Source organism: Typopeltis vanoorti, chromosome 17, assembly GCF_054136105.1.
Source record: "Typopeltis vanoorti isolate ZY-2024b chromosome 17, IOZ_Tvanoo_1.0, whole genome shotgun sequence".
In the NCBI taxonomy this organism is placed as follows: Eukaryota; Metazoa; Arthropoda; class Arachnida; order Uropygi; family Thelyphonidae; genus Typopeltis; species Typopeltis vanoorti.
Genome location: NC_143565.1, coordinates 6,454,194 through 6,481,004, shown reverse-complemented (window position 1 = coordinate 6,481,004; position 26,811 = coordinate 6,454,194). Strand labels below are relative to the sequence as shown.

The 26,811-nt window shown below is 35.7% G+C and overlaps 1 protein-coding gene across 4 annotated transcripts in view; it reads left to right on the top strand.

Annotated features, from left to right (window-relative positions):
- The window catches only part of Dic1 (Dicarboxylate carrier 1), a 205,884-nt gene that overhangs the window by 637 nt on the left and 178,436 nt on the right, over positions 1 to 26,811 (top strand). For 2 of the 4 annotated variants that reach the window (XM_090407719.1, XM_090407717.1), the window contains exon 1: positions 253 to 613. The exons of the other annotated variants lie outside the window; for them this stretch is intronic. The gene's annotated coding sequence lies outside the window, so the exon portion shown is untranslated. Of the gene's footprint in view, positions 1 to 252; positions 614 to 26,811 lie in introns of those variants that run through there. 4 annotated transcript variants of the gene reach the window in all.

Below are 26,811 nucleotides of genomic sequence, written 5' to 3'. Positions count from 1 at the left end.
TGCGCTGTCTTTGAGAAATGTCAGCTTTTTCCCAATTCTTTCTGTATTTCTTAATTAAAGAATACTAATTAATGCACTAAGCACTCTTATTACCCAGTGGGATACCATGACATTCCAAATGTGATACCAACACTGTCAGCTATCAGTTGCAGAAATTTTGATTTTCTTAGACAAGTTTTTCTCGCTTGAATCAGAAATGTGACTGTTTTATATGTAGTACGACTAACAAACCAAATAACTTTTGTATATGCTGTATGCTACATTTTAAAAGCAGAGGTAGGCAGTGCGCTGCACGGACGAATAGCAATCGGCAGATCGTATGTTTTAAATGTTTGGTGAAATTCACGTGATGATGTTGACAGTAAAGATATATGATCATCATATATGTTATTATAAATCTATTTAGTACTACGTCTTATTTCTGCATAGCAGTTATCATGGCATTGTATTTGTGCAACTATTCAGTGAAAATGAACAACCGAGTTTATATAAGTGCTATTTGCCAGCTTATCACAGTAATGAGGTCGTAATTGCGTAACGTGCACTTTAAAGCGGTATAAAAGTTTGCAAGAGAAACCACTGTTAAGTTGAATATTTGGACTTCACTCATTTGGTAAGCGTTGACGGTTTTGTATATTTAAGTTATAGTGCGTAGAATAGTATAGAAGTTTTTCATTCAACAGTATCCTCAAACATGCATTCATATTTATTTACGGAATGCATTTTATTTATTGACCGAATACACGAGGAATTGATTATATGAAAAATTTATTTTATCTCATGTTGTTCCACAGTTTGTAATATGAAAAAGAAACAGCTATTCATTCTTCTATTGGGTGACGTAGAATAAATTAAATGTAATAAGTAGGATGGATACCGTGTGAATAGTTTGGGTCACGAGCGACGAGTCCTTGGAGGGGACTTATACTATACTACTACTACCTCTTTTATATATATGTATATCATCGTGCTATGTTCTGTATATAAGGCAATTGGCAATCAGAAATAAGAGTGTGTAATTTTATTTCCTGGTTAAATCTTCCTATTTATAATTTGGCAACATTTTAATAGTTGCATAATAAAATATTATTAGCTGATTTATCATCATCGAATTTCTGACATGTACCCTCAGGGTGTATAGAATATGATAGTAGTATTACATGAAAAATGTACATCATTACTAACTTCCTATCTACAATTTTCCTCCAAATCAATCTGTTACCTATCAAGACTCCAGCATTATCAGATCTTATATTTCTATCCTCCAAGGCATTTTTTAAAGTATCAATCCACCTGCATCTTGGTCTTCATCTGGGTCTTTTTCCTGTCAATCTGGCAGAGAACACTTGCTTTGCTAATCTTTCTTATTGCATTCTGTTTAATTGACCATACCACCTGAGATTAGCTCTGCTAACCAGGGGCAAATTCTTCATGCTTGCAAACTCATTAATTGAAAAAGAAGTAATATTCATTTGTTAATAAATGCATGCATTTATAAGCATACCATTTAGGCTTTTATTTTTGTAGACAGAAGACTTCTTAAACTTACACGGCAATAATTGAGCTTTGTGTTGTGTATCGAAGGCCGAAGCTTGCTCGTCTAGTCCAAGCTACCTTCGCTTGCTCGGTTGTAGGAGCTTCCAGGTCCTCGCGCTGCAGCACTCTGATTTCATGTGCGCGCATAGCGATTTTCCGTTTCCTTCACGTCGTCTTAAACACAAGGCCATACGCAGTCAAAGTAGCTCTAGCCAGAGCTTCAGCCAGCCTTTACAAGTGTGCGTGTTGCTTGGGAAAATTAAGTTACAACCAACTTTTTATGACGATGTTATTGACCAATTCATAAAGAAGAACCATAGGATAGAATTTGTATTCAAATAGCTAAATTGAAAAAGATAGAATATCATTTTTAAAATAAATGTTGTATTTGTATGATTAAATGTACATAAATTTCTAAATAAATAGTTTTAAATGGTCAGTAATTCATTATTCTGCTAATCGGACTTCAATCGCATCACTCGCTCCCTGAATGATAACAAGAGCAAGCGTGAATTTCACGACCAGCATTCGCCCTTGCTGCTAACATATTCCTGGATGCTAACAATATTAAGTTCTTTCCTAATATCCTTGTTTTTAATATGATCTACTGCGCTGTCGCTGATTATTGCCATTGATGCCATCTGTTCACACCCCTAATCTTTCTCAGGACTCTCATATCTGCAGTCAGTGGTCAAGTGGTTTGCTTCTAACTCAGTTCTCAGAGCGATAAGTTAAAATTGGTTTGAAAACTGTCTTGTATACAGCTAATTTAATGTTTTGGCTAATTTCTCTCTTATTCCTTTATAAATTTATTCAGTTGACTTCCTACATTACTAGATTTACTAATTCTGTTGTCTATTTCCATAGTTAATTTACCATCTTCACTAAAAATCTTACCTAAATAGTTGAAATGTTTTACTTGTCCTATAAGTTCTCCATTCACAATGCAGTTGATATTTTTAATGTTTTTCTGCCTGTTTTTCAATTATTCAATTTAGTCAGGGAATCTTGAAGACTTGAGGGGATTTATTTAAAAGCATAACATCATCTGTATAAAGCAAACAACTAAGATTAACATCTCCAATTTTGATATCAGATTTAATACCACTTTCCTTCATAATGTGATCAGTATAGATAGTGAATAACAGAGAGCATAATGCACATCCTTTTCTGACACCGGATTAAACGTTAAACCATCTTCCTGTACTTCCTTCAATGCTAACTGCTGACTTACAACTCAAATAAAGACTAAGTATTGCTTGATATAATGTCCCACTGACACCATATAACTGTAGCATTTTGAATAGCTTCTCTCTTGGCATATGCCTTTTCCAGATCTACAAAACTTAAATCTTTGTTATATTCCCATGATTTCTCAACAATCTGTCATAAAGTGAAAATCTGATCCTGACAGCCTCTGTTTGGCCTGAATCCAGCTAGTTCTTCACCAAGCTTTTCTTCCACAATCCTTCTCAGCTGTTTTTCAAGTTTACATAAATCTTACCAGGAACACTCGGTAGGGAAATACCTCTGTAATTTTTACATTCAGTTTTATTTCCCTTTTTATATATATGGGTACTATGAGAGCTCAACTCCAATCATCTGGAATTCGTCTCTCTGTCCAGGCCTTCTGAACTATGCAGTGCAGCTGCTGTAAGACTTTTATACCTCCATACTTGAGCATTTGATGGAGTGGATGGTGGGGATAGTATGCATAAGCAAATAGAAGAAATGAGTGGAAGGAGGGTAATTATTATGGGTGATTTCAATTATGGTAACATTGACTGGAAAGAGGAGAGGGCAAATGGGAGGAAGGAATTGGATTTTATGCAGTTATTAAGGGACAACTATCTACGGCAACATGTATTGGAAAATACCAGGGGGCAGAGAGTGCTGGACCTAGTAATTGCAACTGAGAATGTAGCTGTAACGAACATGACCATGTTGCCACCAATTGGTGAGAGTGACCATAAGGTCATGACTTGGGAGGTGGCTAAAGGAGTCGAATTTACAATTAAGACAGGGTCATGTGGAATTACCGGGCTGCTAAGTATGACAAGCTTAGGTGTGTGCTTGGCTCAATGCCATGGCATGTAAAACTGCAAGGGCTGGATGTTGATAGTGCATGGGAGGTGGTTAAGAACTGTTTGCAGGAGGCAATGGTTGACTGTATACCAAGAGTCCGAATAATAAATCAGGTAGGGGTTAAATGGATGAATAACACTATTAAGCTTGAGCTGCAAAAAAAGAAACAATTGTGGAGGGAATTTAAGGAGAAGGGTGATCATCAGGTGCATGAACAGTATAAAGCTCAAGCCAGGATGGTAACAAGGGTGGTAAGAAAAGCAAAAGCAGATTACGAAAGGAAATTGGCCATGCAGGCTAAAGAGAATCCCAAACAGTTTTTTCAATATGTTGCAAGTAAAAGGAAAAATGCTCATGGTAGAATGATCTTAAAAAATGCTGAGGGTAGGGAGGTAACCGAATCAGTCGATGTTGTGGAATTACTGAGCGAGCACTTTGCAAGAGTATATCATCCAGGTGGTGAATTTGCGGAAATGGAAGAACCAACAGCTTATACTGGAATTGTGATGAATGAAGTAGAGGTAACTAGTGAATTACAGAACCTCAATGTCAATACATCTGTGGGATTGGATGGTATACCAGCTCGTGTCGTACGTGAAGCGGCCAAAGAATTGTCAGTGCCCTTGACCATTTTGTTTAATTTGAGCCTCAGGACTGGGTCAGTCCCAATGGGGTGGAAAGAGGGGAAAATAGTTCCACTGCACAAAGGTGGTTCCAAGGCTGCTGTTGAAAATTACCGGCCAATCAGCATAACAGGAATCATTATCAAGGTCTTAGAGAAAATAGTCAAGAGGAAAATACAAGATTGGATAGAAGAAAATGGGATACTGTATCGGGGACAGCATGGTTTTGTGAAGGGTAGGTCATGCCTTAGTAACTTGATCACGTATTATAACACAGTGACGGCTGAACTGGATAAGGGTAATGGGTTTACAGTGATTCTACTGGACCTTGCTAAGGCCTTTGACAGGATACCACATGGAATTCTAATCAGTAAATTGCAGCATATGGGAATGGACATAGGGTTGGTGAGATGGATAGGAGGGTGGTTGACGGAGAGATATCAGAGAGTGGTTTACTCAGGAGTAGAGTCCACAAGACGGCCTGTGACTAGTGGTGTACCACAAGGATCTGTTCTTGGACCACTGCTGTTTAATTTGTTCATAAATGATATAGGAAATGATCTGAGAGGAACAGTTCAATTGTTTGCGGATGATGCGAAGTTGGGTAGGGCAATAGTGAATGCAGATGACGTCAAAATTTTGCAGGATGATTTGGATAGATTGGAGGTCTGGGCTAGGGATAATGGATGTCAATTTAATGTGGCAAAATGTAAGGTTATGCATTTTGGTGTGAAAAGATTGGAGGCAGTTTACTGCATTGGTGGAACCGTGCTCCAGGAAATTGATGAGGCACGAGATTTAGGAGTGTTGGTGGATAAGGAATTGAAATTTAGGGGACACATTGCAAAAGTGGCCAAATCAGCTCATCAAATCACTTGGTTGCTGAAGAATACGTTGACAAGCAGAGACAAGCAGGTTATTGTTCCTCTGTATCAAGCCTTGATAAGACCTCATCTCGACTACTATGCCCAGATTTGGTCACCTAGGTTTCTTCTTGATGTGGAGGAGGTGGAGAGGATCCAGAGGCGAGTGACCAAGATGATAGCAGGTCTGTGGAATGAACCGTATGAGAACAGGTTGAGGATTTGTGGGTTGCAAAAATTGGTTGATAGGCGGAGGAGGGGAGATATGATTGAGACATTCAAATTACTGAAGGGTTTCTATAAAATTAATTCAGAAGATATTTTTGAGAACAGGGCTGGTTGTGGGAGGACTAGGGGACATCCATGGAAACTGGGCAAAAGTGTGGTTAGTAAAGGTGTTAGAGCTGGGTTCTTTACTTTTAGAGTAGTGAATGAGTGGAATGCGCTCCCTGAGTCTGTGGTGGATGCTGTGACAGTGAATGAGTTTAAGGCGAGGTATGATAGATACTGTATGAATGTCGAATAGTTGTGATGAAAATGATTTGGGGCCTCCCTCGATGAGTCTAATGACTCCCCGGAGTTGCCCGTAATAATAATAATAATAATTTCTGGTAGAATATCATCTACTCCTGCTGCTTTTCCACATTTCAGGCTTTTGATGGCTTTTTCTACTTTTAAGTATGGATATCTATTCCTGCTTGAATGCCTAGTCAGTGTTTTTTACTACTGTGCTGTCGCTGATTATTTCGTTTAGCAATTTTTCAAAGTAATTACTCCATACTTCTAGGATATCCTTTTCTCCAATTTTCAAGTCACCTTTATAATCTCTCATTGCCATAAACTCTAGTCTTTGTCCAGTACCACTCCCAGATCTCTTATCTCTTTAACCTCTTTCAAAATTTTTTCATTAATTGTATACCGAATTCTATTCTTGCCTACCTTTCAAGACCCTTAAACATTTGCTATATTAAACCGTAGTTCCTCTCACTGATATGTCTACTCATCAGTGTACAGATCCTCCTATAAGGCCAGAACATCTGCTCTAATTATTCCTCAATGCTTAAGTCAACAAAATTACACCAAAAACTTAGAAAATGCTTTAAATGATGTTAACATTGAAAGAATTAAAGGACAATCTAAGTAAAATAATAATAAAAAATAGTAATTCATCAGGAGAAGATGGGATAAACTCCGAACTGTATAAATTTGCTGGAAAAAAATTTCATCAGGGATTATTAAAATTTTTAAATAAAATATATGCAAATGAACATTTACCAATAGAAGAATACAAGTATAGTACTACCTATATTTAAAAAAGGGGATAAAACAGAACCTAATTATGGAGGTATTAATTTATTCAATACATGCTACAAAATATATAGTAGAATACTTAATGAAAAATTGAAAATATACAGTAAAAAAATATTCATCATCATCATCATGCGTAACAAGGATTTAGGCCTAGCATGGCCTGTTCGGGCCTCAGAAGTCATCATTGAATCGAGAGGACGTCCTGGTTTTCTTTTTCCTAATAGCTTGTCCATTAAGGCTTTTTTTGGTAATCTTTCTGTTTTCATTCTTTGAACGTGTTCCATCCATTTATGTTTATATTTTTAAATTTTTTCTATTACTGGTTCTTGGTTTAATTCTTTCATAATTTCTTTGTTTCTTTTGTGATCAAATAGGGTATACTTTGATTTTTCTCATAAACTTCATTTCTGCTGTTGTTAATCTTTGTCTTTTTGTTTTATTGTCCAGATTTCGCTTCCATATATTAAGACTGGTAGGGCTAATGTATTGTATACTTTTAGTCTGGTTTGTTTTTGAACTAGGTTTGGTTTAAATATAGAATATATTACACCTGTTATTTTTAAATATTTTGTAATTTTTACGTTTATATCTTTCTCTTATTCATATGTGATCATACATCCTAGGTAGTTAAATAAATTCACCTGTTCTAAGATCTTGTTATCTATTACTATTTTAGTTCTTGCTGGATCTTGTCCATTAAAGGCCATAGTTTTTGATTTTTCTGTTGACATTATCATACCATAATCTTTGGATATCTCGTTTAGATCTAAAATAGCTTTCTGTACGTTATCTTCAGAATTTGTAATTATTATTTGGTCATCGGCAAAGAGGAGAGTGTTTAAGTTTACTGTGGGAGAAAGTTTAATTCCTTGATGTAAGTTTTTATTCCATTTTATTATTATTTCATTTAAGTAGATATTAAAAAGAGTTGCTGAGAGGGGACATCCTTGTTGGACCTTGGGGACATCCTTGTGATTTAATATTATTTGTATTTGATTATTTTCATATATACTTGTGATAGCTTTTAGGATATTATTTGGTATTTGTCTTTCTTTTAATATGTTAAATAATATGTTTCTTTTAACTTTGTCAAATGTTTTTCAAAGTCAATAAATGCAATATGTGTTTCTAAATTGTATTCTCTTCTTTTCTCTATTATTAATTTTAGGCAAAAGGCTGGGTCTATACATGATCGTCCTTTTCTAAATCCATTCTGTTCTTCTAAAATAAAGTTTTCGGAATATTTCATTAGTTTGCTATTTAAGATTCTGCTGTATATTTTGTAACAGGAATTTAGTGTACTGATACCTCTATAGTTTTTAGGATCATCTCTATTACCTTTTTAAAAGATAGGAATCACAATTGCTTTTTTCCATTCTATTGTGGGGATACCAGTTGAGTAAATTTTATTTAAAAATAATAAGAGTCTTTCTTTGAATCTTGTTCCTGCATATTTATATAGTTCTGAACGTAGCTTATCTTCTCCAGGTGATTTTCCATTTCTTTTTATTTTATTATTATTATTCCGGGCAACTCCAAGAAGTCGGCAGACTGAGGGAGGCCCTAACATCGTGTTAAGAACAACTATTCGACATTCACACAGTATCTATCATACTCGCCTTGAACTCGTTCATGGTCGTGGCACCCATAACAGACTCTGGCAGCTTATTCCACTCATTCACCGTTCTCCAAGTAAAAAAACCTAGCTCTAACGCCACTGCTAACCACCTTTTGCCCAGGAGGACTAGGGGCCATGTATGGCCCCTAGTCCTCCCACCACCAGTCCTATACTCAAAAATATCTTCTGGATTAATCTTATAGAAACCCTTCAGTAATTTGAATGTCTCAATCATATCACCCCTTTTCTGCCTATCGACCAATTTTAGCAACCCACAAATCTTCAACCTGTTTTCTTAAGGTTCATTCCACAGACCTGCTGTCATCTTGGTTTTTGTCTCTGGATCCTCTCCACCTCTTCCCTATCAAGAAGAAACCCTGGCACCCATATCTGGGCACAGTAGTCTAGATGGGGTCTTATCAAGGTTCGATACAGAGGAACAATAACTTGTTTGTCTCTGCTTGTTAAAGTATTTTTCAGAAGCCAAGTGATTTGATGAGCTGATTTAGCCACTTTTGCAATGTACCCCCAAAACTTCTATTCCTTATCCACCAACACTCCCAAATCCCTGCCCTCATCAATCTCTTGGAGTACGGTTCCACCAATGTGATATACTGCTGCTAATCTTTTCACCCCAAAATGCATAACCTTACCCTTTGCCACATTAAATTGACATCCATTTTCCCTAGCCCAGTCCTCCAAACTATCCAAATCATCCTGCAAAATTTTGGCATCCTCTGCACTCATAGTTGCTCTGCCCAACTTTGCATCATCAGCAAACAAGTGAACTCTTCCTCTCAGATCCTTTCCTATATCATTGATGAACAAATTGAAAAGTACTGGTCCAAGAACAGAACCCTGTGGCACACCACTAGCCACAAGCCGTCTTTTGGACTCCACCCCTGAATAAACCACTCTCTGGTATCTCTCCATCAACCACCCTGTTATCCATCTCACCAACCCTATATCCATTCCCATATGCTGCAGTTTACTGATTAGAGTTCCATGTGGTATCCTGTCAAAGGCCTTGGCAAGGTCCTGTAGAATCACTGTAAACCCATTACCCTTATCCAGTTCAGCCGTCACTGTGTTATAAATCGTGAGCAAGTTACTGAGGTATGATATACCCTTCACAAAACCATGTTGTCCCCCATACAATATCCCATTTTCATATATCCAATTTTGTATTCTTTTCTTGACTAATTTCTCCAAGGCCTTGACAACGATTCCTGATATGCTAATCGGTCAGTAATTTACAACAGCAGTCTTGGAACCTTCTTTATGCAGTGGAACTATTTTCCCCTCTTTCCACCCCTTGGGACTAACCCATAACCAAGACTCAAAGTAAACAAAACGGTCAAGGGTATACTGACAATTCTTTAGCTGCTTCACGTACAACACGAGCTGGTATACCATCCAATCCCACAGATGTTTTGACATTGAGGTTTTACAATAGACTACCACTTCATTTACCACAATTCCCATATAATCTATTGGTTCATTCATTTCTGCAATGTCATCACCTGGATGATATATTCTTGCAAAGTGCTCTTGTTCTTTCAGGCTGATTTTTAATTCTTCTTTAGTTATTTCCTTTTCATTTTCATTAATTGTTTGCCAGTTGTATTTTTTAAAATATTTGTCTGTCCACAGTTCTGTGTAGTAATTTAGAAATTTTTCTAAGTTCAATTCGCTGTTTAATTTTATGTTTTCTTTGGTATCTGCATTTAAGTGTTTCAAAATCTTATATACATTGGGTCTTATTTTATATAAATCATGTTCTAAATTAGAAACAAATTTGTTCCATGATTCTCTGTCTTTTTCTGACTTCTCTTTTAGCTATGGCTCTTATTCTTTTATATTCTATTTCATCTTCTAATCTTTTACTGCTTAACCATTTGTGATAGGCTTCTTTTTTCTTTTTGATTATTTCTTTGATTGTATCATCCCAGATCTTCAGTTTTTTCCTTTTATTGAATTTTTTGGCCTTTCCTAAGTTTCATTTGCTGCTGCATTTAGTATCGTTTTTATATTAAGCCATTCTATTTCTATTTCTTCATTTTGTTTTATTTTATCTAGATATTGGTTAATTCTTTGTTCATATAGCCATTGTACATTTGTGTCATTCAATAGTCTAGTGTTTTATAAACAAATGTTTCAATTTTTCTTTCTGTTCTTGTTACTTGTAGCCATTTAGGTGATAATCTTAATTTTATTTTAACAAGGAAGTGGTCACTGTTTATTTCATATCTTCAGTGAACTCTAACATTTAGTGAAAATTTTGATGTCTTTTCATTTAATATGAAGTAATCTAATATTGATTTCCATCCTCTTGCTGCCCAAGTATATTTATGTATGTCTTTATGTTTATAAAAGGAATTCATTATTTTTAGGTTATTATAAACTATAAAGTCAATCAATTTTTTACCATTCCTGTTTAGAGTGTGTTCTCCATGTATTCCTATATTATTATGGTTCATAATAATATAATAAAAATTGAGCCTTGATAAGACCTCACCTTGACTACTGTGACCAGATTTGGTCTCCTCGATTTCTTCTTGATGGGGAGGAGGTGGAGAGGATCCAGAGGCGAGTGACTAAGATGATAAGAGGTCTATGGAATGAACCATATGAGAACAGGTTGAAGATTTGTGGGTTGCAGAAACTAGTTGATAGGCAGAAAAGGGGAGATATGATTGAGACATTCAAATTGCTAAAGGGATTCTATAGGATTAATTCAGAGGATATTTTTGAGATCAGGACTGGTGGTGGGAGAACCAGGGGACACCTATGGAAGCTGGGCAAGAGTGTGGTTAGCAGGGGTGTTAGAGCTGGGTTCTTTACTTTTGGAGTGGTAAATGAGTGGAATAAGCTGCCAGAGTCTGTTGTGGGTGCTATGACGGTTAGCGAGTTCAAGGCAAGGTACGATAGATACTGTGAGAATGTTGTGTCGTAGTGTGGACATGATGTTTAGGGCCTCCCTCAATGAGTCTAAGGATTCCTTGGAGTCTCCCGAAATAATAATAATAATAATTATTATTAATTTTCGTGTTTCCAATTCTTGCATTTAAGTCTCCTGCTAAAATTACATAATCATTTTTATTTATTTTATTATATATGTTTTGTAGCTGATTATAAAAATCAGTATTATCCTGTTCTCTTCCTTCTTCTGGGGCATATAAACCAATTATTGTTAACTAGCCTCTATCTATTTTTATTCTAGCTTCTATTATTCTTTCATTTTATAATTTATAATGTTTTAACTGTTTTGAAAGGGAGTTATGAATCCAAATTATGACTCCTGCTTGTGCTCTTTGGTCTCTGTCGACTCCGCTGTATATCACATTAAAAATTTTGGTTCTCATAGTTCCTTTTAATTTCTTTTTTTGTTTCAGTGATTACTGCTATTTTAAAATTTCTTTCATTTAATAATTGGTCTAATTCTATTTCTTTATATGACATTCCTCTTACATTCCATTTTGCTATGTGTATTATATTTTGTCGTTTCCATTTTTGTTTTACCTTTTCCATTCCAGGGTCATTTCCTATAGATTCAATCCGATTATCTTTTTCTGTCAGCTTACAAGTAGGATTATGTTCTCCTTGTCAGGGGACTAGCCTGACGATGGAATAGTTCAGTGGTAGGGCTGCTACCTTAAGGCTTCTGAACTAGCCTTCTTCCAAATTTAAACCCATAGGAGGAATAGGGTATATTGAAGGGGAAAGAGTAGATTATAGAAGAATTATAGTAAGGTTTATAGAGAGGGCATAGTTGTAAGGCCAGCAATGAAAAGACCCCCCATGGCCCTCTAGTACTCTAATAACATAAGGGTCATAAAATAAGAAGAGTTGGCTGATAAGGCCCTTATAGGAAAGATTAAATTAAGTGGATCTTCCTCAAAGTAGATGGAGAGGACAGATCCAGCTAGGGGTCCATGGGAGTGCCGCTTCCCTTACAATCAAGATGATTGCTCCTTGTGGCCCTGTTGGTCCACGAGTCCTTATTCAGTATATTCGGACCACCCCACACACACACACACACATGGTGGGCTCCCCTATCCGCCACCCAAGGGACATGCTCTCTAGGGGTTACAGGATTCCCCCCCCCCGAGAGGAAAAATATTATTAGAATGTAACAATGGATGCAGCTTTTTGTTTAAAGCTACTTATAGAAAAAAGAATAGAAACTCATCTTTTGTTTATAGATTATGAAAAAGCATTTGACAAAGTAAAAAGATATATATTCTTTGATATATTAAAACAATGAATGTACTTAATATTTTACTACATGCAATATTGAATATATACAAAGATAATGAAATAAGAATAAATGAAAAAATGTCTGAAAAACAATCTATAAATGAAGGAGTAACAGAGGGATGTCCTTTGTATCCAACACTTTTCGATATTTATATTAATGAAATATTAATACAGTGGAACACCTTAAACAATCCAGGTATAGAAATTTCCTGGAATAATAAAATAAATATGCTATTATTTGCAGGTGATCGGGTAATAATATCAGATAAGAAGACAATTTACAAAGAGCAATATATAATTTAAATATTATAATAGAACAGTTTGGAATGAAAATATCCATAGATAAAACTAAAACTATGACATTTTGTGGACAAACTCCAGTTAGAAGTAAAATAGTTATTAATAATAAAATAATATTGCAGATAAATACTTTCAGTTATCTTGGATGTGAAATATCATATGAAGGAGAAAAAGATTATAAACTTCAAAATTTTTGCAGGATTATAGGCCTGATAAAGAGAATACTCAATCCAAATATAGTACAAAAAGAAACACGCTTGAAAATATACAATACTTTAGCAGTGCCCACATTATTATATGGCAGTGAAATTTGGGCCATAAACAAAGAATAAAAACAAGTGAAGTGAGATTCATGAAAAGAACTGCAAAATACACATTATTAGATGAAAAAAGGGACAAAGATATTTTATTGATATATTAAAACTAGAACTAAAAACAAAATGAATAGAGAAAAAAACTAAACAATTATAAACAAAAATGGATAGAACATGTAAATTGAATGGCCAACACCCAATATCCTAAACATATAATAAAATGTAAGCCAATTGGAAGAGATGGCTGGGTAGACCTCAAAAAAGAATATTAGATGGATAATGTGACTGGAAGAGACCAATATGATCTATATCCGTAAGTAGCATTATGTTGATGATAATCCCTCATTAGGAGGGCCCCCCCCCACGCCAAAAGGATGGGGAGAAACGTGGATAAGAGCAGTTGATGAGGGAAATGCATATCTGACTTTTTTTATTTTAACAAAGGCAAATAACAGGGTACCACATGATAAGCTTATATTTAAGTTGCAGTACATGGGTTTAGATGTCAGGTTAGTGAACTGGATTCAGAATTGGCTGTCTGATAAGTAGCAAAGAGTTGTGTATCACAAAGAGGGAGCAATATCAAGGAGGCAGAAGGTTACAAGTGGGATACCACAGGGCTCAGTACTGTGACCTGTAATTTAACCTTTATATGAATGACATTGTCAATGGATTGCAGGGGATATTCAGTTGTTTGCAGATGATGTGAAACTGGGAAGGGTCATTAGTAATAGTGCAGATGTGGCAGCCCTGCAAGAGGATTTGATTAAACTGGACAGATGGGCAAACGAATGGGTGTATCGGTTTAATGCAGCAAAATGTAAAGTCTTGAAGTTAAATATATCGATGGGGTGCTGCATACTCGATTGGAGTAGCTGTACTGGAATAAGTAGGGGAGACAAGAGATCTGGGGAATGATGATTGATAGAAACCAGAAATTCAGGGAACATAATTGTAAAAATGGTGAAGGTAACCCAGATGATTGCTGCAATACTGAGAAGAATGCTTACCTGCAGATAAAAAGAGTTATCGTTCCATAGTATAAGACCTTGATCAGACCACACTTAAACTATTGTTCTCAGATTTGATCCCCAAGATTTGGAGGGGATAAAATAACTATGGAAAGGATACAGAGCCAGATAACAAAGATGGTTTCAGGACTGTACAATGTTAGTTATGAGGATTGACTGAGTGAATGTGGACTGCAGAGTTTGGTAGATAGAAAAGAGGTGATATGATTGAGACTTTTAAACTTATTGAGAGGTAGTTACAGGGTTGACACTGGGGCGTTCTTTTGCTTGCTGGAACAGCGGGAAGGAGTGATGACAAGACCATTCCTGGAAGTCGCAAAAGGAAGCTATGAGCCAGAGGATGAGGAGTGGTTTCTTTGCATGGAGAGTGGTTGCAGCGTAAATTTCTCCAATTTTGTTGCATCGACTTTTACAGGGGTTACATCCAAAATTCACAAAAGTAAGTGTAATTTTCTATGTAAATAATACTAAAAAGCCCATGTATTAATACCCAGAGGAATTAGCATGATAAATTGTGTAAATAGAAGATGTATGAATATGTTAAGTTCAAGGGCAATTAGAAATCAGAAATATATTGTAATTTTCTATGTAAGTAATACTAAAAGCCCATGTATTAAAACCAAGAGGAATTAGCATGCTAAATTGTGTAAATAGAAGTTCAAGGGCAATGCCTTAGAAATCAGAAATATATTGATGTTACTATTTAGATAAAATGTAAAAGGGACCTGCCAGTCCGATACTGCCTTCAAGGTCAGTGTTAAAAGGGGCAGCATACATCTAACATGGCTATGTCATTCCATTAAGGAAATTAAATGTGCACTTCAGGGAGAGCTAGAAGTCAGAGTTTAAAAAAAGGTCAAAAGTTTGTGCAGGAAAGTTCGGGGGTCTCAAACCTTCGTTCAGGGTCCCGCAAAAACTGAATATAAGGCATCATGGAAAAAGAGATCGAGATCTACTCCTCTTTTCTTCCAGGGGAAGAAAAGAGGAGAGAGAGAGCGTCGTCGATCCACAACTTTCATCCCATTCGAGTGATGTTGCGATGGATAGCCCCAGGAGCCGATTACTTACCGTGGGAGCAGCGTTGCTGGACCTAATGCACTGCCAGTAGGACGACCTGCATGAAGCCTTGACCGTCAGACCCTTGCCCAGGTCAATAATGCCAGGAAATTGTGCTCCAAGTTCTGCCAGCCACTCGTCGATGAAATGTCGGTGTTCTTGAAATCTCCTAGTGAAAGCCCAAGACCTGTTATGGAAAGGAAGCCAGGGGATCTGTAAAGGAAATGTAAGCAAGTACACTATACAGAAAAAGAAGTCACGTGAGTTTATTTTCAGTGTAATTTTGTCTATGTTATGAAAGACTGTTCTAGAAGGACTGATAAGTTTATAGAGTTACTATATATAGTATGAAATTAATTTGCATAAAGAGAAGGTTATATACAGTGAAAGCAGGAGTTTATAGTTAACAAGGCATGATAATTCCTATATTGTAAATGGGCTAATAGTTTTCTCTTTAAATTGCTTAATGATTTGTGCTATGTTGCATGCTTACATAAATGTTCTTAACGAAGTTTTTCTCTAAGATGTTAAACTTAGAGTGATGGAATAAGTAGTAGTAATTCGTTAATGTGTAAATTGTATGATTGTTTCAGTACAAATAAACATGTCTGTTTTATTTACAAAGAGTGCCGCCTGATCTTTTATGCAATGCATTATTTCCAACTAAACGCGATCCTGTGAGTGCAGAGTTTACAAATGGCTATGAATTGAAGTTAAGTATTAGACATGACTGTAAAATATTATTAAGGAGGGCCTTAAGATAGAAAGCGACTTTACTGGAAGTATTGATATTTCTTATACCACAGGGAGACTGCTGGTGACGCAGTCGTTATATCAAAAAATAAATTTTCAGTGATCTCCAGTATAGGTAAAGAATACTGAAGGTAGAGCAAGGATACAAAAGTTAATAGAGTACATGAAAGGATTAGATAAAGTTAAAGGAGAGATTAAATAAGGTTAATGAAGAATAGAGATATAGAAGAAAATAGAAAATTAAATATAGAAGTAAAGTAAAGACAAAGTGATGAAATAAGTATTACAATGTAATACAATAGAACCACAGATTACATTAGGAAGAAAAGACAAAATTTTACACACTACTGCTATCAACACACCATCTACCACTAGTATATATAGTCTCTAATTTGTGTGTGTTTACATGGCTGATTTGCTTGTATGCAGGATTAAAAATCCAAGTTTCCAGGAGAAAAAATCTTCTGTCTGTGTGAGATCGGTCAACTCATCTTCAATTGAAAAAGCCCATATAAAGATTCCTCTCATCCTGACAAGAATTTAACTCAATTTTTTTGTCCTGTCGAACGGCAAAATGTACCATTTTCTTCCAGTTGCAATATGAATCATATGCTGTGCATTAATTATGGGACCATAAATCAGTATAGAAGATATATTATTATTATTATGTGACACCTCCAGGGAGTCCAAAGACTCATTGAGAGAGAGTGTGCCAACAGCATCGAACGATTGAACTCCTTCCAACTACTAACCGTGCTCAAACTTGCTTAACTTTTTGCGAGCCATTAGTAGCAGAGGCTCTTCTAATCGATCAACCTTTGCTTATCCTTTATAAACCAGGTTATCAAATCTGTGCAAAACATTACATGTTATAAATGCAATATGAATGCCTTATACTGTGGTGAATTAATTCACTTATAACTTGTTTGAATCTCCCTGTAACCACATCATTCCAATCTTTTTTTTTTTATAATTATAGAACAATCTCACTAATCTAATAAACACTGTATACATAGCATCACACTGGGAAAGATACTCCCACTCGTCTATTCATAGTACCAATTATTCAAATTTGAAAGACTATTGTATTAGTGTTTTCTTTCATAATCCACCATTTTACATTTACAAAAAATTTAACTAGAACCAATCTTGGTTAAAATGAAACTCAAGAACAGTAAATAATCAACTTTGAATTAAACAAATTAAATTATTCTAATAATTCCATTTCATAAATATTTCAATATTTCACTGCATTATAATAAGTTTCTTCATAATATAAAATATTTTGGTATTGTTATACAGTGCCAAACTATTATGGTATATACCACAATAATTTTTATTAGATGCATACTGACCTTTTTTTTTTTTTTGCAATTGCATTATGATTTTTCTATCAAACGGCAGGGTATAATAGTAGGTTACATGTGGATCTTGCAAATATATCTGATTATTGATACTGTTGTTAATTTTGTAGCAGACAGATTCAGTATTTGTAGTGTTCTGATAAAGAATTAGGGTTGCCCAACATTAGCTAAAAGCCATTCTTTCATTTTTATTATAATGGAAAGGGAGAAAGGGTACTAAAGAAGGTTTAATGTCTCAACAAAACTGATTATTGCTGTCAGAGGCTTTATGTTAAGAAACATAAAGCCTCTGACAGCAATAATCATGCTTACATTTGCCATAGCTGGAAAGAGCAGAGAATAAAATTATCTAAAATGCACTATTTTTATGGAACAATTATAATTTTACTTTATCTTTCATTAAATAGCATGATTATTTTTTTCTTTTATAAATGACTTACTATATATTCATTTGTTATTACTTGGTGCTTTTAAAATTGGTACAAGCTATCTTCACTGTAGTGGGATGAAGACAATGCAGTGAATTTCAGTGTGATCAAATTACAACAATTTTTATTCTTTGTAAGAAGAACTCACTTAACTAATATTTGATACTATTCAGAGCTTAAAGCAGAATCAAGCTTTCTTGGTCTGACTTATTATCTAGTTTATCCTGGCATAAAAACATCCATTGCCTCCTCAGCTTCCAAAAAAACTTTTATCCTTTTCCATTCAAAACAGTGCCACTTACCAGTACAATTGTTAATACAATATAAATCCCAAATCTCCAAACCTCAGAATACTCATCTCACATATGGGGTGGTGAATCAAAAATTACCCTGAAATGTTTGATGCTATTTTTGGATAAGGACACATCAATTAAAAGGAGACAATCCCCCTCCCCCCTGCCACTCTCTCCCTCACATACAATTTTTCATAACTGTTCTGCCTTTGCTGACCTGGCTACCATCATTCCTCCTCTTTCTCTAAGTCTGTAAAAACATGAGCAGCCATTTGTGAACATTCATACACAATTCAGCTTCAAATTCACTGAACCTCTCCTCTGTCATTCTATCTATCTGTTCTTTGGGAGAGCCTTCCTCACACTATATTGCCAAGACTACAACTTTTAACTGCTCACGAATACATCGTTCATTCTTTCTACATAATCAGTATCTACACATGGCAATGTTTCTGAGCCATAGATTTTTAACCTCTTATGTGTGAGAGGTTGACACACACATACACATGCAAAGTATTTCTTCACAAGAAGAACAATATTCTCTTTATATTCTGTCTGTAGAATATTTACAATATATACATCTGCAGATACAGTACTGTTCTTCATACAAGGATATTATGTTTAATGTCATAGTATTATGCTGTTACATGATCTTTGCTTGTGTTCAGCTTGAAGTTTGATGCAAAGAGATAACACGGTTGAAATGAAGGAGTTTTGGAAAAATGGAGCAAACAAAATGGTGACAGTGCTTAAATTGTGTGCTTTAATATTTTTTTTATGTTTTTTTTTTTTTTTTTTTACTGAAAAAAGTTATACATTAAAAACAGTGAAGAAAACAATAACAGGACTTTATAATTAAAAAAAAGAGACAAATTAATATCTTATTCTTTTGCACTGTTTATTTGAACAAATATACACCATTCATTCTGATTTTAATATTAAAATTAAAGAGTGCATTTTTTGTGAATCATTTTATCTTTTTTTTTTCCCCTTTGGTAAGCACTGAAAACTAAGGATTTTGAAAGTTTTAGAAAATTTTCATATTTGTTTAACAGATTATATAAATTAACAGACATTACTGTGTAGATGTCTGTTAATTTTCTTTCTGCATTAAACCAAAAACATAAAAATGTGCACAAATTCACATGGAGAGAAGAGGCAAGAAATAAGAAAAGTCTCATTCACTATGTTATTGTTGATAGTAATGTTTTCTCCCTGGTGCAGGACACCAGAGTGTACAGAGGATTTGAAATCGGAAGTGATCAATATTTAGTCTTGAGCAGGATAAAATTGAATTTCATATTGAAAAGAATAACATGTAAGAAAGTTTTAAAGAGAATAAAAATTGAGCAGCTCTCAGATGCGAACTGTAGACTAAAATACAGAAAGATTATTGAAGAAAAAATGAAAGAGTTTGAGAACAGGAATCAAACCTTGGAGATTCAGTGACAAACTCTGAAGAAAACATTGATTGATTCTACCAGAGAGGCATGGGGGTGAGGTTGTCTGCAAGGATAAAAAAAATCAGAACTCCCTGGTGGACACAGGAAGTTAAAGAGGCAGTGAAGGAAAAGAAGAAATCATATCAAAAGTTCCTGTCAAATAAGTCAGCTTGTGCTCAGAGATAAATGCAACAATGCTAAACACTGTGTGTAAAACTAGCTAAACAAAAATCATGGGAGGACTTTGGCAAGAATATAGAAAGTAAATATCAAGCAGGTGGCAAAATATTCTGGAGGTTGTTGAAGAAGCTTAGGAATAGAGAAAAGAATGCTGTAAAAGGAGTTAGAGATGATAAAGGTGACATGAAAACGGGAGAAAAAGATATCCTTGAAGTATGGAGTAATTACTTTGAAAAACTGCTAAATGAAACAAGCAGTGATGACAGCACAGTAGTAAAAAAAAACACTAACCAGGCATTCAAGCAGGAATAGATATCCATACTTAAAAGTAGAAAAAGCCATCAAAAGCCTAAAATGTGGAAAAGCAGCAGGAGTAGATAATATTCTACCAGAAAGGATATTTAGTGGGGTGTTGCTACAGACCCAGGAGCACAGAGGATGGGGACCAGGAGATGTTTAGACAGCTAAGTTTGGCAAGTGCAAGAAGAATGATTGTTATGGGAGATTTTAACTTCAGTAGTATAAATTGGAGAGAGGAAGATGCATGTAGCAATAGGGGAATGGAATTTCTAGAATTCTTGAGGGACAAATGTCTTAGGCAACATGTAACAGAGGGAACAAGAGGTTCAAAAATTTTGGATTTGGTTATAGCATCAGAAGAGTTGATAATAACTGAGTTGACGTCTCTCCCACCAGTTGGAGAGAGTGACCATATGGTGTTGACTTGGAAAATGAATAGACATGCAGGAGTATCAAAGAGACGGGAACTTATGTGGAATTATAAGGCAGGTGATTATAATAGTCTTAGACGTCAACTTCGGGAAGTTTCATGGAGGGAGGAATTGGAAGGCCGGGATATCACCAGTGCGTGGGAAATTGTGAAAGAATATTTGTTATCAGCAATGGTAAGTTGTATACCACGAGTGAAGAAGAGGATGCAATTTGGAGTAAAATGGATGACAAACAATATTAAACAGGAATTGCATGCGAAAAAGAGGCTATGGAAGAGATATAAGGAGATAGGTGAAGAGATGCATGAGGAATATAAGTCATAGGCCAGAAGAGTGACTAGTGTGGTAAGGAAAGCGAAACTGGAATATGAGAGGAGATTGGCCCTAAGATCCAAAGAAAATCCTAGGGAATTTTTTAGCTATGTGGCCAGTAGGAGGAGAAATGACTGTGGAAGAATGATATTGTGGGATAAAAATGGGAATAGAGTGACTGATGCAGAGGACATAGTGGAATTGTTCAATGAACACTTTATTGGAGTAATCCTAGAGGAGTCAGTTTTAATGCTAGAGGGATAGGACTGGTACAAGGTCTGGAGGTACAGGAGGAGAGTGTGTTTCAGATACTGAGTACTCTGGATGTCAGTAAAGCTGTGGGACTGGATGGTATTTCGCCACGAGTTTTGAGAGAATGTGCTAGGGAATTGACAGTACCTTTAACGTGGCTTTTCAATGAAAGTCTGGCTTTGGCAAAGGTGCCCAGGGAATGGAAGGAAGGTAAGATAGTGCCATTGAATAAGGGTGGTAACAGACTGGAAGTGTCTAATTATAGGCCAGTCTGTGTGTCATCAGTAGTTGTTAAGATCTTGGAGAAAGTAGTGAGGGACCGTGTACAGCATTGGGCAGATGAGAGTAATGTTATCTGTGAGAATCAACATGGATTTGTGAAAGGACGCTCATGTTTTAGCAATATGCTAGCCTTTATAATAAAGTTACAAGAACATTAGATGAGGGAAAGGCATATACTGCAATTTTCTTAGACTTGGCGAAGGCATTTGACAGGGTGCCACATGATAAGCTGATATTTAAGTTGCAGCACATGGGTCTGGATGTCAGATTGGTCAACTGGATTCAGGATTGGCTGTCTGATAGGTATCAGAGAGTTGTGTATGGTGGAGCAGTTTCCAGGAGGCAGAGGGTTACAAGTGGGATCCCACAGGGCTCAGTACTAGGACCTATATTGTTTAACCTTTATATCAATGACATAGCCAGCGGATTGCAGGGGAATATTCAGTTGTTTGCAGATGATGCGAAGCTGGGAAGGATTATTAGTAATAGTGCAGATGTGGTAGCCCTGCAAGAGGATTTAAATAAGCTAGATAGATGGGCAAATGAATGGGGGTATCAGTTTAATGCAGCAAAATGTAAGGTCTTGAGGTTTGGGAAACATCGATGGGATGCTGCATACTCTATGGGAGGAGTTATACTGGAGGAAGTAGGGGAGACAAGAGATCTGGGGTTGATGATTGATAGAAACCTGAAGTTTAGGGGACATATTGCAAAGGTGGTGAAGGTAACACAGAGGATTGCTGCTGTTATGAGAAGGACACTGACCTGCAGAGATAAGAGGGTTATCATTCCATTGTATAAGTCTCTGATCAGACCATACTTGGACTATTGTTCTCAGATTTGGTCCCCAGGATTTGAAGGGGATAAATTAACTGTGGAAAGGATACAAAGATGGATGACAAAGATGGTTTCAGGACTGTACAAGGATAGTTATGAGGATCGGCTGAGAGAATGTGGACTGCAGAGTTTGGTGGATAGAAGAAGGAGAGGTGATATGATTGAGACTTTTAAACTGTTGAGAGGTGGTTACAGGGTTGACACTGGGGAGTTCTTTCGCTTGGTTGATCAGCGGGAAGGAGTGATGACAAGAGGCCATCCCTGGAAGTTACGAAAGGAAGCTGTGAGCAAGAGGGTGAGGAGTGGTTTCTTTGTGTGGAGGGTGGTTGAGCCGTGGAATGCATTGCCTGATGGAGTGGTGGGAGCGAGAACGGTCAGTGAGTTTAAAGAGTGGTATGATAGACTTGGTGTTTCTCAGGGGGGGAACTCCCCTCAGTGAGTCTTGACAGACTTTGTCTTAGGAAGGACCTCCCTCGATGAGTCTTTTGACTCCTTGGAGGCCTGAATAATAATAATAATAATAATAAAATGCTAAAGTATGGAGGTATAAGAGTCCTACAGTGGCTGCACTGCATAGTTCAGAAAGCCTGGACAGAGGGACGAATTCCCGATGATTGGAGTAGAGCTCTCATAGTACCCATATATAAAAAGGGAAATAAAACTGAATGTGAGAATTACAGAGGTATTTCCCTACTGAGTGTTCCTGGCAAGATCTATGCAAGTATACTTGAGAAACAGTTGAGAGAATTGTGGAAGAAAAGCTGGTGAAGAATAAGCTGGATTTAGGCCAAATAGAGGCTGTCAGGATCAGATCTTCACTTTATGACAAATATTCTAGTAGCAAGGCTTATACGTTGGTCATACATAACAGGTGATTAGTTTACGGAATTAACAACGCATATAAAGTATTTTAATTAAAGGTAGCTTTAATAAATAATAGTTTCTTGCTTTCTTCCTCATTTGCTTTTGTTAGAGCCTGCGTGCACATATCTTTATGTTCCTGAAGATGGCAACGTGACGTTGCCGAAATATAGAAGTTATTTATTAAAGTTACCTTTAATAAATAACTTAATTAATATACTTTATATGCGTTGTTTCCATAAACTAATTATCAGTTATTTATGACAAATAGTCAAGAAAGCATGGGAATATAACAGAGATCTGTATTTAAATTTTGTCGATTTGAAAAAGACTTATGACAAGGTGCTAAGAGAGAAGCTATTCAATACGCTGCAGTTATATGTTGTCAATGGGGCATTATATCAAGCAATACTTAGTCTTTATTGAGTTGTAAGTCAGCAGTTAGAATTAAAGGAAGTACAGGAAGATAGTTTTATGTTAAATCTGGTGTGAGACAAGGATGTACATTATCCCCTCTGTTATTCATTATCTATATGGATCACATTATGAAGGAAAGTTGTATTAAACATGATATCAAAATTGGAGAATGTTAATGTCAGCTCTTTGCTTTATGCAGATGATGTTATACTTCTAAATAAATCCGCTACAAGTCTGCAAAATTCTCTGACTAAATTGAATAGCTGTTGTAATAGATATGGTATGAAGGTCAGCAATAAAAAGACAAAGACAATGAAAATAGGCAGAATCATTGAAAATGTCAACTGTGTTGTGAATGGAGAACCTGTGGAACAAGTGAAACATTTCGGCTACTTAGGCACGATTTTTACTGAAGATGGTAAATTAAATATAGAAATAGACAACAGAATCAGCAAAGCTGGTATGGTAGGAAGTCAATTGAATAAATTCATACGGAATAAGAGAGAAATTAGTCGGAATACTAAATTAGCTTTATACAAGACAGTGTTCAAACCAGTTTTAACTTATGAATCTGAGAGCTGGGTCAGAAGTAAAACACGTGACCAAAGACTAGAGACCGCAGATATGAGAGTCCTGAGAAAGATTAGAGGCGTGAACAGATGGCATCAATGGCAATATCATATTAAAAATGAGGATATTAGGAAGGAACTTAAAATTGTCGGCATCCAGGAATGCGTTAGCAGAGCTAATCTCAGGTGGTATGGTCACTTAAACAGAATGGGCGAAGAAAGATTAGCAAAACTACCCAGTGGAAGATCAAGATATAGGTGGATTCATATGGTACAAAGTGCCTTAGACGATAGAAAAATGAGATCTGATAATGTTGGAGACTTGACAAGTAACAGACTGATTTGGAGAAAATTGTAGATAGGAAGTTAGTAAAGATGTAATTTTTTTCATGTAGACTGTCATATCCTGTACACCCCTTGAGGGTACGTGGCAGGAATTTGATGATGATGAATTTTGTTTATACCAAAGTTATTGCATATACATATTTGTTGGTCTAATTAGCTGAGTGGATAGCTATTTTCCAGCCTAACTGAAATGTAACTATGACATGGATGTTTTTAAGTATCTAAGTGGGAGATGAATATCACTGCCTAGTGTGCAACCGCTACAGCTTACAGGAGGTATGAAGTGCTTTAAAAAGTTGTGTGTTTGGTCTCTAATGTAGGGTTTCCAGATTACCTAATCCTCAGCCAACACACATTAATGTATGTTAGGTTACAACTTTGTGCTTGTAAACTTATAAATCACAATTAAAAAGGAAAAAAAATTCTGCTTCAGTGAATGGAGGTGTTCATTCTGCATAATATGCAAAACAGCATGACAATTTTAAGACACTATGCTCACCTCACAACTTAATTGCTTTGATGCAATCTAACAACCAATATAAGTAGTAAAATTATGTTATAGTTCGCCCACCGATTAGAGATCCTTCGACACTTCTGCGCATCTCAGAAAAAGGAGAATCCATTCCGATAATAGGGTAATCAATCCGTATAGTGGGATGAGTTGTTTATTATTACCGGTCGGAAAATTAACTCTCTTTTATGATTATTGTAGTTAACTATGCTGCTTGTATAACAGTTGGAAAATTTTACCTCTAAAGCACGTGATTTCGCGTGTTGGCGACCAATTCGGACGTCCTTCATTTCTTTCTCCTCTTCAGCATGAATCAACTATTCTTGGAAAGATGCGAAGCAGGAACCTACAAAGGTGGGCGAACTATACCATATTATTTAAAATACTTTTGATCGGAGATATTTGTAGAAAGTTTTTTTTTTTGCTTGGTAATTCAGCAGCTTAGATTCTCGTTGCGACGAGAGGAATCTTTATCTGGACGATTTCAATCGAAGGTGAGTTAGCCCATCTCATACGGAGTTAGCAGGGTTTTTTCTCCCAGAAACTTGGGTTTTTCATCCCGCATACAGACAAATCGGCCTTTCAGAACACACACAATTTACAGACAAAAAATACTAGTTGTGGTAGTGGTGGAGGTAGGTGGTAGATGGCATTGATGGAGATGATTCGTAGGAGAGGTTCAGTGTAGTGGTTGAGACAGTTGTAGGTGTCCTACCGTGATAAGTCTTCGGACTCCTTGGAGGTGTCACGAATAATAATAATAATAATATGTACGTGTAACCTAGTCTTGAAGATATGTTACAGATTTTGCTTATACTTGGGTAAAGGACTACAATTAGCACACATTTTGTGTGCTAATTTACACATTGTACTACATTGTGTAGTACAGTGTGTAGCACAATATCTCTTAGATTAGCAGACCAAGATGAATGTGATGTTATAGTTCTTTTTTTTTGCAGAATAAAATTATACTTTCTACAACCATGCTATTTTTTTGTGCTGAGATACTATTTCAAGATGTTGTCTCTGTCTATCATAATCACTTGCTTTATTGTTCAACATATCCTTTTTTTTCCCTCTCTCCTCAAAGCCTTCACATGACACTACCTCCTGATTGCATAATCTCTCTCAACTAGAAATATTTTTCATATTAACAAATAGTAGCTCTGAGAGCTTAATTTTGTGATAATTATTTATCTGAAAATGGATCTTTAAATTTAAATTGTAGTGCTTAAGGGTTTAATGCTTGGTTAGTGCCTATAGTTATTGATCCTTACTGATTAAATTTTCATACTACATATATAAAGCAGTTGTAAGTTTAGATGTTATAAGACCTTGAAATAAGCAGTGATGAAACTGAATGTGTTGGCTGATATGACATGATATTTGTACTGTGTGAACTTGATATAGATTATTGATTAAATATCTATTCAGTGATTACATTTCTTTTCTTCCCTTTCTCAAACTGAATACTTTATCAAGTGGGATAATATATTTCTAGTTTTCAAATTGTACTGTGAACATGAAAAATAGTTTGAATTTAACTTCTCTCAATATAATTATCATTAATTTGAATTAATGGATGTTTAGAACTTCTTATACTCTATATAATTATCTTTTTGAATGTCAGATACTTCTTCAGATTTGTTGTTAATAATTGCTCATATCAATATTTTAAATTTCTGGTTATTTGAATTTCTTTAAAATTTCTGATTCATTTATAATGCATGGCAGTCAAAACATTTTCTAAATTCAGTACAAAAACATTATGTTTAATATAAAAAAAAAATGTGTGTATTTATTTCTTCCTCCTCCCAGTTAGATGTTTAGATCATGCTTAAATTTAATTAGGAAACTTAAATACAATTTTCAGAAGTAATGCATATAATTTTCTTTTTCTCATAATTCTTTGGACAAGATTAATAACTTAATCTTGAAGTGAATCTCAAGATGAAGAACCTGATTCTTTAATCAAAGCAACCATTGCTGGTGGTGGTGTTATTCCTCATATTCACAAGTCTCTCATTGGCAAAAAGGGATTACAAAAGACAACATAAATTCTCGACTTTTTTTTTTTCCATTGTCATGTCATTGCATGTGTGTATACAAACTTTTTTAATGTTTCTTAAATTTCATGCCACTGCTTTAAAAATGACTCATCACTATGGTAAAACCTAGGAGTATCATCTGTGTATAACTTTCACTGATTTGTCCAGTAAACTTGTGAAATTTGTTTA